Source organism: Euprymna scolopes, chromosome 19, assembly GCF_053919585.1.
Source record: "Euprymna scolopes isolate OS-2025 chromosome 19, ASM5391958v1, whole genome shotgun sequence".
Lineage (NCBI taxonomy): Eukaryota > Metazoa > Mollusca > Cephalopoda > Sepiida > Sepiolidae > Euprymna > Euprymna scolopes.
Genome location: NC_136500.1, coordinates 64,898,813 through 64,914,083, shown reverse-complemented (window position 1 = coordinate 64,914,083; position 15,271 = coordinate 64,898,813). Strand labels below are relative to the sequence as shown.

Sequence of the window (15,271 nt, the reverse complement as noted above, 5' to 3'; positions counted from 1 at the left end):
CTGTCAAAAGTTTGAGCTGACGTCACGTCACGTGACACGTATTGAATAACGTTAAAATGACAGGTTTTTTGGGGGGCCCCCCTAGGAGAAAAACGATCAGTTGACCCCTTTCTACTGGTCCGTTTGACGTGAAATTTCGATATTTGTCATCCGGGTGATCAAGGTGCAATATGATACCAAATTTGTCAACTCTGGTTCCGTCTTTCAAAAGTTTTAGCGTTACAAACAAACATACATACATACATACATACACACCGATTTTTGCCTTTTATATATATAGAAGACTAGCAGGGCTACCCGGCGTTGCTCGGGACCGTATAAACAATGAAAAAACAAAAGCAGATATTGAACATATGTTTGATTCTTAGGGGAGAGGAATCTTTCATCTCTATGTATTATTTGTTTTATCTACCCTAGGACTGATATTGTTCATGTTTTATCCCTAGCATAGGTAATTTACAGCATGTATATGAAATTGTTTTACCTTAGGGAGAAGAGAACAGGTAATATACAACATAATGTGTCTATATTACATCCCTGGCAACGCCTAGAAACCAGCTAGAACATGTATTTCAGTCAATCTTTATTATATCCTGGGCTATGCCGGGAAACCAGCTAATCTCTTTTTAGTGACTTGACCACCAAAATACCTCCCTAAGTGTGTCCTTTCTTTTGAACTTATTAGATATAGGTATCTAGAAATGTGTGTGAAATTTTGTTGAATGCATTGTTCACTATGATTTTCTTATTGTTCTACACAATATCAACTGTAGCGAAATAACACAGTAAACTTAGTGTAGTGTTAGAATAAAGAGCAAAGGAAAAAATTAGAATCATATTTTGTAATTGCAAATCTAAATTTGCTAGCATGTACCAGTATTTGCCAGGTTGTGGAAATTTGGAACTTATAACATATGTAGTGGCCTTTTCCTAGATACCTATTGCTAAAAATTATACTTTCATTTTGTTAGAAAAATCTCTCTTCAGATGCCCTGCATCATTCAAAATAAAAACAAATATTTTTATAATTGTTTCAGTATATTGCTACACAATGTGAAAGTTTTTAACGTTTGTAAAAAAAATCATGAATGTGCTTATATTGCAAAAAAGAAAATATCAGTGCACAGTATTGAAAGTGTTTGAGATTCAAAAGTCTGTAACATTTCTACTAACTTCATAAGATGTCATGTGAGAAACTGAATTGAATATCAAGACATTATCTGAAGCGTTTTTATTTTGGTGTAACATATGTGTTTACAGTGAACCTTAACTTTTAATAAACAGATTGGTATGCAATGACATAGGCTAAGAATCTTTAACAAAATATATATAAATTGGAAAAATGTGTGAACAAATGAAAAAAAAATGATCCGCTCCACTTGATGACATCAAGCACAGTAATATTTTAGTGAAGAAAATATGAAATTGATGTTCAGTGATTAGTTTGGATGAATGAGAAAATGTAATTGTTTGATGCATAAAAATAACTCAGTTGCTGTATTTGATATTAAGCAGCAAAATATAGTGATTTGAATATTTGGGAAAACATCAAACCAGATTATGTAAAAAGAAAAAAAAAAGATGAAATTAGAAAATATATATTTTATGTTTATGAGTTCTGCCAATCAAAATTTTGTGGCAGAAATTGGGTGATTACCATGCAATTTTATTTTGGTAAAATTCTTAAATTATTAGAATGTTTATTATAATTTCTAATTAGTGACTTGTTATAATCAAAATCCGCCCTAAAGAGTGTCCTTTCTTTTATTAGGTATCAGAGTAGGTATCAAGATTTCTACTTCTATACAAATGTGATATTTCAGATCTGTACATAAAAAATTTGTTGAATATATAGGTTGAGAATTGTTCTGTGTCGCTCTCTCTCACACACACACGCATTCTCACTTTTATAGATATAATAGATAGATTACTCTAGATATATTTCCATATGTCTGAATACCCTATATACAAATTTTCAAATCTGTAGATAAAAAAATTTGTTGAGTATATAGGTTGAAAATTGTTCTCTCTCTCTCACACACACATTCTCAATTTTAGAGATATAATAGATAGATTATGCTAGATATATTTCCATATGTCTGAATACCCTATATACAAATTTTCTAATCTGTAGATCAAATATTTGTTGAATATATAGGTTGAAAATTGTTCTTACTCTCTCTCTCTCTCTCTCTGGCTACCTCACACACACATTCTAACTTTTATAGATATAATAGATAGATTATGCTAGATATATTTCCATATGTGTGAATACCCTATATACAAATTTTCTAATTTGTAGATAAAAAATTTGTAGAGTGCATAGGTTGAGAATTGTTCTCTCTATCTCTCACACACACACATTCTAACTTTTAAAGATATAATAGATTATGCTAGATATATTTCGATATTTCTGAATACCCTATATATAAAAATTTGTTGAATGTATAGGTTGAGAACTGTTCTCTCTCTCTCTCTCTCTCTCTCGCTCACACACACACACATTCTCACTTTTATAGATATAATAGAAAGATTATCCTAGATATATTTCTATTTGTATGAATACTCTATATACAAATTTTAAAATCTGTAGATAAAGAATTTGTTGAGTATATGGGTTGAGAATTGTTCTCTCTCTCTCTCTCTCTCTCTCTCTCACACACACACACACATTCTCACTTTTATAGATATAATAGATTATGCTAGATATATTTCCATATGTCTGAATACCCTATATACAAATTTTCAAATCTGTAGATAAAAAATTTGTTGAGTATATAGGTTGAGAATTGTTCTCTCTCTCTCTATCACACACATTCTCACTTTTATAGATATAATAGACAGATTATGCCAGATATATTAAAATATGTCTGAATGCCCAATATACAAATTTTGAAATCTGTAGATAAAAAATTTGTTGTATACATAGGTTGACAATTGTCCTCTCTCTCACACACACACACATTCTCACTTTTATACATATAATAGATAGATTATGCTAGATATATTTCTATATGTCTGAACACCCTATATACAAATGTTCAAATCTGTGGATAAAAAATTTGTTGAATGTATAGGTTGAGAATTTTTATCTCTCTCTTTTTCTCTCTCTCTCTCTCGCTATCTCACACACACGCATTCTCACTTTTATAGATAAAATAGATAGATTATGCTAGATATATTTCCATATGTCTGAATACCCTATATACAAAGTTTCAAATCTGTAGATAAAAAATTTGTTGAATATATAGGTTTAGAATTGTTCTCTCTCTCTCACACACACATTCTAACTTTTGTAGTTATAATAGATAGATTATGCTAGATATATTTCCATATGTCTGAATACCCTATATACAAATTTTCTAAACTGTAGGTAAAAAATTTGTTGAGTATGTAGGTTAAGAATTGTTCTCTCTCTCTCTCACACACACACACACACAAGTTCTCACTTTTATAGATATAATAGATAGATTATGCTAGATATATTTCTATATGTCTGCCTACCCTATATACAAATTTCCAAATCTGTGCCCAAAAATGTGTGGAATATATAGGTTGAGAATTGTTCTCTCTCTCTCTCTCTCACACATATTCTCACTTTTATAGGTTATATAGGTTGAGAATTTTTTGCTCTTTCCATCACTCACATTCACACTTTTATAGATATAATACATAGATTATGCCAGATATATTTACATATGTCTGAATACCCAATATACACATTTTCAAATCTGTAGATAAAAAATTAGTTGAATATATAGGTTGAGAATTGTTCTCTCTCTCTCTCTTTCTCTCTCTCTCACACACACATTCTCACTTTTATAGATATAATAGATAGATTATGCTAGATATATTTCCATACGTCTGAATACCCTATATCCAAATTTTCTAATATGTAGATAAAAAATTTGTTGAATATATAGGGTGAGAATTTTCCTTCCTCTCTTTCTCTCTCTCTCTTTCTCACACACACACAAGCTGAAAATTGTTCTCTCTCTCTCTCTGACTCTCTCTCTCTCTCTCACACACACACACATGGTCATTTTATAGATATAATAGATAGGTTATGCTAGATATATTTCTATATGTCTGAATACCCTATATACAAATTTTTAAATCTGTAGATAAAAAATTTGTTGAGTATATAGGTTGAGAATTGTTCTTTCTCTCTCTCTCACACACACATTCTCACTTTTATAGATATAATAGATTATGCTAGATATATTTCCAAATGTCTGAATACCCTATATACAAATTTTCAAATCTGTAAAGATAGAATTTGTTGAATATATAGGTTGAGAATTGTTCTTTCTCTCTCTCTTTCACACACATTCTCACTTTTATAGATATAATAGATAGATTATGCTAGATATATTTCCTTATGTCTGAATACCCTATATACAAATTATCAAATCTATAGATACAAAATTTGTTGAGTATATAGGTTGAGAATTGTTCTCTCTCTCTCTCTCTCTCACTCACTCACTCACTCACTCACTCACACACACACACACATTCTACCTTTTATAGATATAATAGATCATGCTAGATATATTTCCATATGTCTGAATACCCTGTATACAAATTTTCAGATCTGTACATAAAAATTAGTTGAATATATAGGTTGAGAATTGTTCTCTCTCTCTCTCTTCTCTCTCTCTCTTTCACACACATTCTCACTTTTCTAGATATAATAGATAGATTATGCTAGATATATTTCCATATGTCTGAATACCCTATATACAAATTTTCTAATCGGTAGATAAAAAATTTGTTGAATATATAGGGTGAGAATTGTACTTACTCTCTCTCTCTCTCTCTCTCTCTCTCTCACGCACACATTCTCACTTTTATGGATATAATAGATAGATTATGCTGGATATATTTCCATATGTCTGAATACCCTATATACAAATGGTCAAATCTGTAGATAACAAATTTATTTAATAGATAGGTTGAGAATTGTTCTCTCTCTCTCTCTCTCGCAACCTTACACACACAACCACACGCAAACATTCTGACTTTTATAGATATAATAGATCGATTATGCTAGATATATTTCCATATGTCTGAATACCCAATATACAAATTTTCAAATCTGTAGGTAAAAAATTTGTTGAATATATAGGTTGAGAATTGTTCTCTCTCTCTCACACACTCACATTCTCACTTTTATAGATATAATGTATAGATTATGCTAGATATATTTCTATATGTCTGAATACCCTATATACAAAGTTTAAAATCCGTAGATAAAAATACGTTGAGTATATAGGTTGAGAATTGTTCTCTCTCTCTCTTACGCACACACACACACACACACACACATTTTCACTTTTATAGATATAATAGATAGATTATGCTAGATATATTTCCATATGTCTGAATACCCTATATACAAATTTTCAAATCTGTAGATAAAAAATGTATTGAATATATAGGTTGAGAATTGTTGTCTCTCTCTCTCTCTCTCTCTCTCTCTGGCTACCTCACACACACACATTTTCACTTTTATAGATATAATAGATAGATTATGCTAGATATATTTCCATATGTCTGAATACCCTATATACAAACTTTCAAATCTGTAGATAAAAAATTTGTTGAGTATATAGGTTGAGAATTGTTCTCTCTCTCTCACACGAAACTGTGCGCTCGGCTTCTTCCCCCCCTTCCCACCCCAAATGCTTGGGAAACTGTGCACTGTTTTTGTTGGTTTTCAAGCTGCCTCTTCCCCCCCCCACACACACAGTTTAACAGTAGTAGGAGGTCAAGAGAAAGAGGGTGAGAGAGAGAGAAGAGTAAGTTGGTGAGAGAGAGAGAAAAGAGAAAGAGGGTGTTGGTTTTATATTTTTATTATCGTCTAATATTTTGAAAGCTGAATTTCTAATAAAATGTGCATCTATAGGAGATAATGCCTGGGAATGTGTTCCCCCCCCCACAGTTTAACAGTGGTGTGACGTCAAGAGAAAGAGGGTGAGAGAGAGGGAAGAGTAAGTGGGTGAGAGAGAGAAAGAGAGAGAGAAAAAAAGAAAGACGGTGTTGGTTTTGTGAAAAAAGTTGTTATTTACAATTGTTCGCATTCTTGGCCTTTTGGTCAAGATCAAAGTGTAGTATCTGTTCTTCAGATGCTGCACTTCTATTTCTTGTTCTCTTTCGGTGGAGGAGAAATCCTCCACGACTGAGACAATTTTTATTTTTGTACCTTTTCTCCACGTTAAAAAACGACCCTGGTGTCTAACTCTGTCCCGTGGGGAGGCATAGTAAATAGGTACAATTGTTCGCCATTAGTGGATGTTGACGTCACGTCACGTGACATGACTAAGCGTTTTTTTTTTTAGTATGAATAACATTTTTTGTTTTAATTATAAAGTCTACACTTAATTTTATAGAAAATGATGTATATATAATAAAAAAAAAAAATTACTGGTTTTGTTGGATTCAAGTGGATCCCCCCCCTCCAGTTTAAGAGATAGCAGGTCACGTGGTAATATACAAAATGGCTAGCGTAAATATAAAGATCGGTTTTTTTATCGACGAATATTTTGAAAGCTGAATTTTTTTTTATTCCTGTACATTTTTTCCTGATATTTTTCGTTAAAACTCTTGTATAAATACTATTTTTAACCAGTTAAATACGTTGGAGACATTGTCATGGAGTTTAATAATCTCTAGAACAAAACAGAAGAGAAATTACAAAAGTATCGGTAAAACAAAGTGTTTGTTTACATTTGTTCGCCATTACTGGATGTTGACGTCACGTCACGTGACATGACTAAGCGTTTTTGGATTATGTAATATTAACATTAAAATGACAGGTTTTTTGGGGGGTCCCCCTAGGAGAGAAATGATCAGTTCACCCCCTTTTAATGGTCCGTTTGGTGTGGAATTTCGATATTTGTCATGCGGGTGATCAAGGTTCAATATGATACATAATTTGTCAACTTTGGTTGTGTCTGTCAAAAGTTTGAGCTGACGTCACGTCACGTGACACGTATTGAATAACGTTAAAATGACAGGTTTTTTGGGGGGCCCCCCTAGGAGAAAAACGATCAGTTGACCCCTTTCTACTGGTCCGTTTGACGTGAAATTTCGATATTTGTCATCCGGGTGATCAAGGTGCAATATGATACCAAATTTGTCAACTCTGGTTCCGTCTTTCAAAAGTTTTAGCGTTACAAACAAACATACATACATACATACATACATACATACATACACACCGATTTTTGCCTTTTATATATATAGATGACTATCTTTAGTTCAGGAATAGTAGGGGAATTGTCATGATAGATATTACTTTTGAGATAACCCCACGGATAAATATTTGAGGGATTGTGGTCAAGTTAATTTGAAACCCATTCAGAATCACATCTCTTACCAATAAAACGATCACAAAACTATCCCTCCATGTCATTGAATCAAGTGCAAATTTGTTCTGAAAATAAATAAGCAAACATAAAAAACATGTAAAAAAAAAAAAATTAAGGAACGCCCCTCTCATTTTTATTCTCAATTTAGTACTTGGTACAGTGTTTTCATCTTTTTCTTCTTTTTCTCTTAACCGCCTTCTCATTCCCAATTTGATGGTACTTCCTTCTTCACCTCCATTCCTTAATCAAAGGCATTTCAAATGATCGACTGCATTTTGGTATGTTTTTCTTTTGTCATCTCCCATGTCGTTTAAACACTATATAAAAAGTATTCATCTTTTTCTGTTCTTTTTATCTTTACACATCTGTTTTCTACAATTCCACATATAGATACAGACTCATGTTTTAGAATGAAATGCTAGAAAATCATAAAAATGCTGAAGATAAAAGAATTCATTGAGTGAAACCAGAAGTTTTACAACTAAATTGCAGCACAGTTCCGAAATAGTAGCGAGAATAAAAAAATATATGGATGAATTGTTCAATAGCAGAGAAACCCTTTGCAAAAACAAGACATAAACTAACCATAAAGAAAGACATAATATACAGTAGGTATATGCTAGTACTTTCACGAATCTTAAGAAAATACATTAAAATGTGTATATGATCACTAGGGTTAGGACAACAGCATATTCTTTTGTTGTTTTGAATCTCCAGTGTGTATCTGTTGATATCATATGCTTTTATATAGACTGATGTGGTTCTCGGTTGATTAACTGTGTCAGATATATACTTGAGAGTAAAAACAATGAAAAGAATATGCTGTTGTCATAGCTCTAATGATCACATACATTACAGTAAACAAAGAAGATTAAAAAGAAGAAAAGGATTATATTAAACTAAAAAATATATTCAACTTCCAGTCATATATTTTTGCTAGCCTAAGAGGATGAAATCATGATAAACATATATTACACTGACCTCTACAGGCGAAAATAATGAACTACTGGATGGTATTATGATAACCCTTCCCTTATAAAAAGGAGAAGTTAATGTCTGGGATGATATCATGATAAGAGAGTAGATAGTATATTACCACCACCTCCACTTCTAAATGTAGAAGATAATTATGAAAGGAACATGCATATACCATACTGCCTCCCCATTAAGAGGATCCTTTCTTGTAAAAGGAAATGGTAATACCTGGATAGTATGCTATCAGAGCAACAAAACTGATACTACATACCCACCTACCCACTCACAAAAAAAAAGGAGATAGACAATAGAACAGATACTATATTATCTCTTTTCTAATAAAAGAGGATATAATGCCTGGGAAGATTATCTCCACCCCTTAAAAATGGAGGGCATAATTCCTAAGGAGGACGCTTTTATGAAAACAGAACTGATACTACATTACTTATTCCCATTAAAAGATAATCCAATAATCATTTTTATTTTATTCATTTAAAAATTTCTGCCATATAAACATTTTTATGGTTCCTTGGCTTTTTGGCTAAGATCACATTGCTGAAGAAGAGAAACAAGCATGGTGGAAAGGAACTAGATGATTAAGAAGAGTTAAAGATTTTGGCCATGATCTTATTGAACTGGTTGCAAGTTTTACCAAAGAGTTGATCAACCTCAAACAGAACTACGCTATCAAGGGAGATCAATTCAGAAAAACTTAAACCTGGTCTGTACGATCCTAAAGGGAGGGATAGAAGATGGCACGGAATCCGCACTTAGCAACTTAGATCAGTTCAAAGCCGTTGACAGGGTTTACCATCACTTCCTGGCATCTGTTTTAAAGACTGTTGATTTTAAACTGGACTTTTGCAAATGGATTTCCGCACTGCCTCGCATGCCGACAGCAATGGTACAAGTTAATAAAAAGCATTCAAAATCTTTTGATTTCTAATGGCCAGTGTGTTCATGCTCTACGCCATTGCGTCAGAGTCATTATTTTACAAGTTAAAGCATAGGTAGGCAAGTTCAGTCCTTCACAGAATCTCTTTGCCTGGTTGAACATCAGCCAGAGTTTCTGCATTTGCCATCTTTGTTTCATGCTTCAGACACATCTAGATGGTGACAGAGGCATTCATTCATTACAAAAGCATCACAGAAGTCAAAATCAACCACAGCAAATCAATCAGTTTGTGGTTGGATATCTGGGCAGTGACACCACCTTCCCAGGTTCTTTCAGTTAGACAGATGGCTCGGTTCAAATCCTTGGTATGTGGTTCGGACCAGGTCTCTAGCTCAAAAAGAATTGGTCAGAGGTACAGTCAAAAGTTGAAGTGTGGGTTAAGTCTTGGCTTTGAAGGAATCCTTGAAGGGTAGAGCTGATGTGTGTATCACATCCGTCTTTCCTCTCATCTTGTAACAATTGGCAGTACTTCCTCTGCCTGTGGAAAACCTAAAGGTTCTCCACCACCTCTTGCTTTAACTTTAGGACAGAAAAAGTCATTGCATTCACAGACAAATTTGTATTCACCGTCCGTGTGTGGGAAGCTTAGGAATACCCAACTTGACATGTTATTGAGATATCAAGAAACTAGCTTTCCTGAGGCAAACATTGACAGGGGTAATCTACGTAGAACCTCCTGGTCGATAGTGCTTTTCTCAACCTCATTCTTGATAATTCGGTTAATGTTCATCGCTGGCATAGGGACTATACGCAGTTCCTCAGAAAGTGGCCAGCCATACTTAGAAAGCTCCTAAGGTCTAGTGACCTTTCTCTGATTTATAGAATGGAATTTCTATTGGGAATTACTTAGGGGGCTTGCTGATCACCTGCTTGCCGAGCAAATGGAATGGTTGGGGGAGAGAATCTGCTCCAAGTGGAATTGGGTATCAGATTTTTAAACATCTCAATAACTCTGAGTTCCCTTGACCTGGCAATTGGTCTGGAATGCATTGCCTCTAGGTACCATAAAACACATTTTAGGAATTGTAGATTCGTCCGGGTGTTTCCGCTCTGGGACTCTAGCAGAAGAAGTACCTGAACATGCTTTCTTTGTGTGCCACACACTCGGGCAGTATTGAGAGTATGTCAATGAAGTTGAGGCTTGTATTGATCTTGAACATCCTCATCCACTGAACATATCATATGTAATTGACAACACTGGGTTACCAGGGGACAGAAAGATATGAATGATGTTTCATGTGATCCTGCCTGTAGCGTGAATGATAGTGTGAATATTGCGTCTGAGTGATAACCAAGGGGTTGAATTATTCGCAAATTGGGACCTTCAAGCACAGATTGCAGGTTTTTGAAAGAAGGTGAGTACAAGTCGCGAGCTTGTGTGTTCGTAGAGGAGTCAAGTATGAATATGTGTTCACTGCCTGAGCATGGCACATGCAGTTACTGATCCCTGTCAGACCTCAGCCGTTTGAGTAAGTTTTTAGTCTCTTAGCTAGTCAAGTGAATGAACCTTCCCTCTCTTGCCAACTCCTCGTTTAAAAAATGTTTCTTTTCACTTCTGGCTTTTCCCAAATTGTATTCATCTTAGAAGGACATCACTGACTCCCACAACTCTTACACCCCATTTTTTTATTTTTATTTCTTATTTTAATCTCACCCCACTGCTTGTTTTCGGTTCCAAGCAAGCCGGAAAACAATGGAAATTTAAAAAGGGTCGGGAGGGTTTTACTACTTATTCATTGTTTTTTCCACGCTAATGAGATCATTGGATATAAATGACTCTATTTATTGATCTATTTTCAATTAAATTTTTTATACAATTTGGAAAATTTAAGTTAGACGACCTCTGAAGTAAATGTGGTATTATGGTGATTGATGATTCTAGCTAAGAGTAGGGTAGACACCTTTTAGGTATAGTGGCAAAAGATGACAAAAGACCCCCATTTTCCCACACTTTCGAATGGCCTTATGCCTAATGTGTTTAAAATACAAATTTTTTATGCTTTGTGCAAATAAATAATTCAAAGTGTAGTATCTGTTCTTATCAGACATTTTACTACCGATGAAAATATTGCATCAATGTAAAAAAATATGACAATGCAAATTACTTTTGCATATTACAGATTATGATTTTATTAAAAGCTGTTTATGGAATAAATATGCAAATTAAGAAGACATAAAGCTGTTGTGGTTATTTGCAGTTTACTATATATACGGTATTAAAGCATCTTATGTCATATTGAATTAAATAATACAACCTGTTTTGATGTTAATATGGTTAAGGTATATGAAAATAAACTTTTATATTTATTGACTTAAAAGATGCCTTAAATGTGTGAAAATAACAAATTTTAGAAAAACCAAGCTTTACTTGTGGCCCAGTGAAAAAGAACCATTGATTAGGGTTCATATGGATCATAAACATGTTAAAGATATGGGTTTATTCTTGGAATTAGTCGGAACAATCAAAGTCAGAGACAAAATATCCACCACCATAAAAAACAGTACTGAAATTATTTTTCAATAGTTGTGCACCCAAAACGATAATGATAAAAAAAATGTACCAAAATTTTGCAATGAGAAACTGAAACACCTTGGGTGTATTGTGTATAAGACACCTCTTTACAATCCCCAACAAGAATTGCGCAAATTGTGCAAATCTGATTAAAGGTGTTCTCCTCATTTAATGAAGACAAAGAAGCCTACTTACCTAGATTGCACTCTAATGATGGCTTTAGGTTAAAGCTTTAAACTTTGGAAAGAATGTTCTTAATCTCATCAGCCAACGTTTAAAGACACAATTTAGTTGTTAATTCGATAGTCTACAATGGGGATGAAAGTATGGTTACCAGGTAACACTGATCCTTTAGGCCGGGTGTGTCATCGATTAAATAAATGGACAGTTCAACATTTTCTAGAAAGCTACTGAGTACAACAGCCACCTGAATAAAACTGGATTTACAATCGGAGATGATAGCATTCAATATAGTCACATCAGTCCAGTAGTAAATAATGAGAAAATAGATGATCCTGATTGTTATGTATTAGCAAGATGGATGCGGGTGTGTAAAGATTATGTTAAAAACAGTATTTTTCACATGAGGTTTGATTAATGAGAAAAGTGAAAAATTCCATTCAAAGTTAAAAGAATCAGGTTACATGTCAGATATTTTTGAATAGAAAGTTACCAGAAACCAAAGCAGGTTATCTGAAAGGATCTTTTCTCTTTTTCTGAACCATGCACGAAAATGATCGTTTCTATCCAACTGGCCAGCAAGTGGCATTAATCCTAGATGGGTTGGAACAGCTTTGCCCAGAGAAAAAGTATCTAGGGAATATTGAATTCACAAGCAGTCCCCCAGTCTCATGTTTATTGCAGCTAGGAGAGATGACGATTTCAGGATTTTGCAGTTCTTGCAGAAAGGTGTCAACATCCTCCTACATACAGCGCCTGGTATTCCCAAATGGTCACCCATCTGGTACTGACCAGATTCAATGTTGCTTAATTTCACTGATCTTATAAGAACCAGTGTATCAACATGATTATAGTATATAATTTTCCTATGGGGTACGACTTCAGGGTATTATATATGTGCACTGTGTATACTGAAAAAAAAAAATAAAATCTGCAAAATCATTGTTAACCCCATATGATTTTGTGCTATAATGTTTTAATAATTTTTGCACTCATCAGTTTTAAGAAGAAAGAGATGACTGCATCAATAAAAAAAGACATCAAATTTGGTTTAATGTCTGGTTTACATGCTGGGCGCTTCTACACTATTAGGGCGAAATTTCAGAAATCGTAATACTGAATTTCACATAAAAACAATGGTATCTACGTATTCCTCATATTTTTATATCCGAAAAATACAAAAATCGGTAAGATAGAAAATTATTTATTAAAGAAAATAAAAATAAAATTTGATGAAAATGATCGTAAGATACAGGAGTCAAATAGGGAGGTAATTTTCTGTTTCAATTTAAACAAGATGGCCACAATTTTTCACCTGCTAACATGATTAAAGTTTGTTTTTTTTTTTTTTGAATAATTCAGTAATATTCAGGTAATTTCGACTGCATAATTTGCAAGCTATCATTGTAATTTATAAGAATTGACAAAAAATCAGTAGGAGCCATTGTTTTTTATCTGAAAACTCCATTTATGGACTACAAAATGTTGTTCCAATAGTGTAGAAGCGCCTCATGCTGACATGCATTGGATTGCTTTAAGAAATTGACATCTAAAATAATTTATCTCTGGCCAAGTCTTTATTTATCCTACTTTCCTTCAGGTTCATTTTTGTCACTTTCTTCCATATTCTCCATGGCTTTTCCCTGCAAACTGAACTTGCTAGCTTAACTGTTCTACCATTACTAATGCAAGAACTCTCATCTGTTCTTTCAAAATGCTCATACCATCAAATTTTTCTCTTGTGAATACATCTTCGTATACTGTTCAGATGTAATCAAGTCAGTATTTCAGACTCATCACGTATCCATCATATTAATTCTCATATCAATTTGATGATTAAATCTGGACACATTCTGTATTATGAGGTTTCTATCTTAAGAAAACAATCATGTAAATTATTTAAATGTCAAAATTTAAATTAAATCGATCCATTCAACAAGAAAAAAAAAACAATTGGTCATTTGGAATCGAAACATAATCGCAAATGTTATCTGATGTTATTTTTAAGCTGATACAGAATTATTATACAGACATGTTGTGAAGTCAAAATTCTACAAACAACCTCACCTCAAAAAAAAAAAAAGGTGTGCTCTTTTTGCTGCCAGTGAATGAAAATCAAGAAGAAGATGGTGCAAGAGGAGTGGCATGTTTTATGGAGAGGGACGAGAGAAGCCGCATGAAATGGCAAGAGTTGCAGAACATAAACTCTAAAGGAAAGGAGAGATTTTTATTTGTTTGTGTTTGATGTGTAAACCTTCACCAGCAAGAGACGCACATGAGTATGGAACAAAACGGTGATCAAGGAAAAAATCACCCTTGCAAAAAGTTCCAGTCCTATGATCCATAATTCTCCAAACTCTACAAACAAGTTGGGTATTTAAACACATTGTTTTGCAACCTCATTCTCATCTTTCTTTCACCTTTTCTGACATTTTTAGAACACCATGCTTTCATTCATGCTCTTTATTTCACCTTAGTGTGTTCTATTTATAGAGTTAACTTAAAAAGTGCTTCATACTAAAATATCTAAGAAACTAAAATATTGTTGTCAGGGAGGGAGCATCCAATCATATTCACATTTTTTCCTTCTCTCATAACATTTCTCAGTACTAGGACTTGAGTCTTTTGGGACATACAAATCAAAGAGTTGACTTTGGCTATTACCAGACCTCAGCATGCCACTGGTATTGTACAGTTTAATGTAATTATTTTATGAGTGCTGCGATTGTATAGGACACAGATAGTGAATTTTCTAAGGATTTGACATACATTTTTACCTTGGGTTCATCTGTTATCTTTTGTATTTTTCCACAGGTTTGTCAAATCTGACAGCAAGAGTTTAACTGACAACCTTGATATCTGTTTTATAAAAACTGCCCACTCTTTGTCTATGAAAAAAAACAAAACAATATGTACATTGTTTGCAGAATCTGAAAAATGTTACATCTGGAAAACACTTGACTATGTCTCCAATTTAAGGGAATAATTTTCACATGCATGATACAAAATATTCTCCTGAATATTCCTTCAACAATGAACCAGTAGGCATTGTTGTGGTCAGTCACATTTTCAGTAGTAATTTATTCAGAATTGATATATTTTTAAATGATATTTTTTAACATTCCTAATACAATTGTATCTTAGTAATTCTTTTTAAACGTGATATTGTTTCGAATCTTTTGTCTTCTAAACATGAATAATTATTTAAAGATATGAATAACTTGAAGAATAACATATTTTAGCAAAATCGCTGAAGTTTTTTAGTTTTTTTTTTTA

The 15,271-nt window shown here is 33.3% G+C and overlaps 1 protein-coding gene and 1 pseudogene across 2 annotated transcripts in view; both read left to right on the top strand.

Moving 5' to 3' along the window:
- The window catches only part of LOC145240166 (meiosis 1 arrest protein-like), a 644,978-nt gene that overhangs the window by 549,639 nt on the left and 80,068 nt on the right, over positions 1-15,271 (top strand). The gene's annotated exons all lie outside the window — the stretch shown is intronic.
- On the top strand, positions 6,077-6,210 carry LOC145240535 (U2 spliceosomal RNA; annotated as a pseudogene).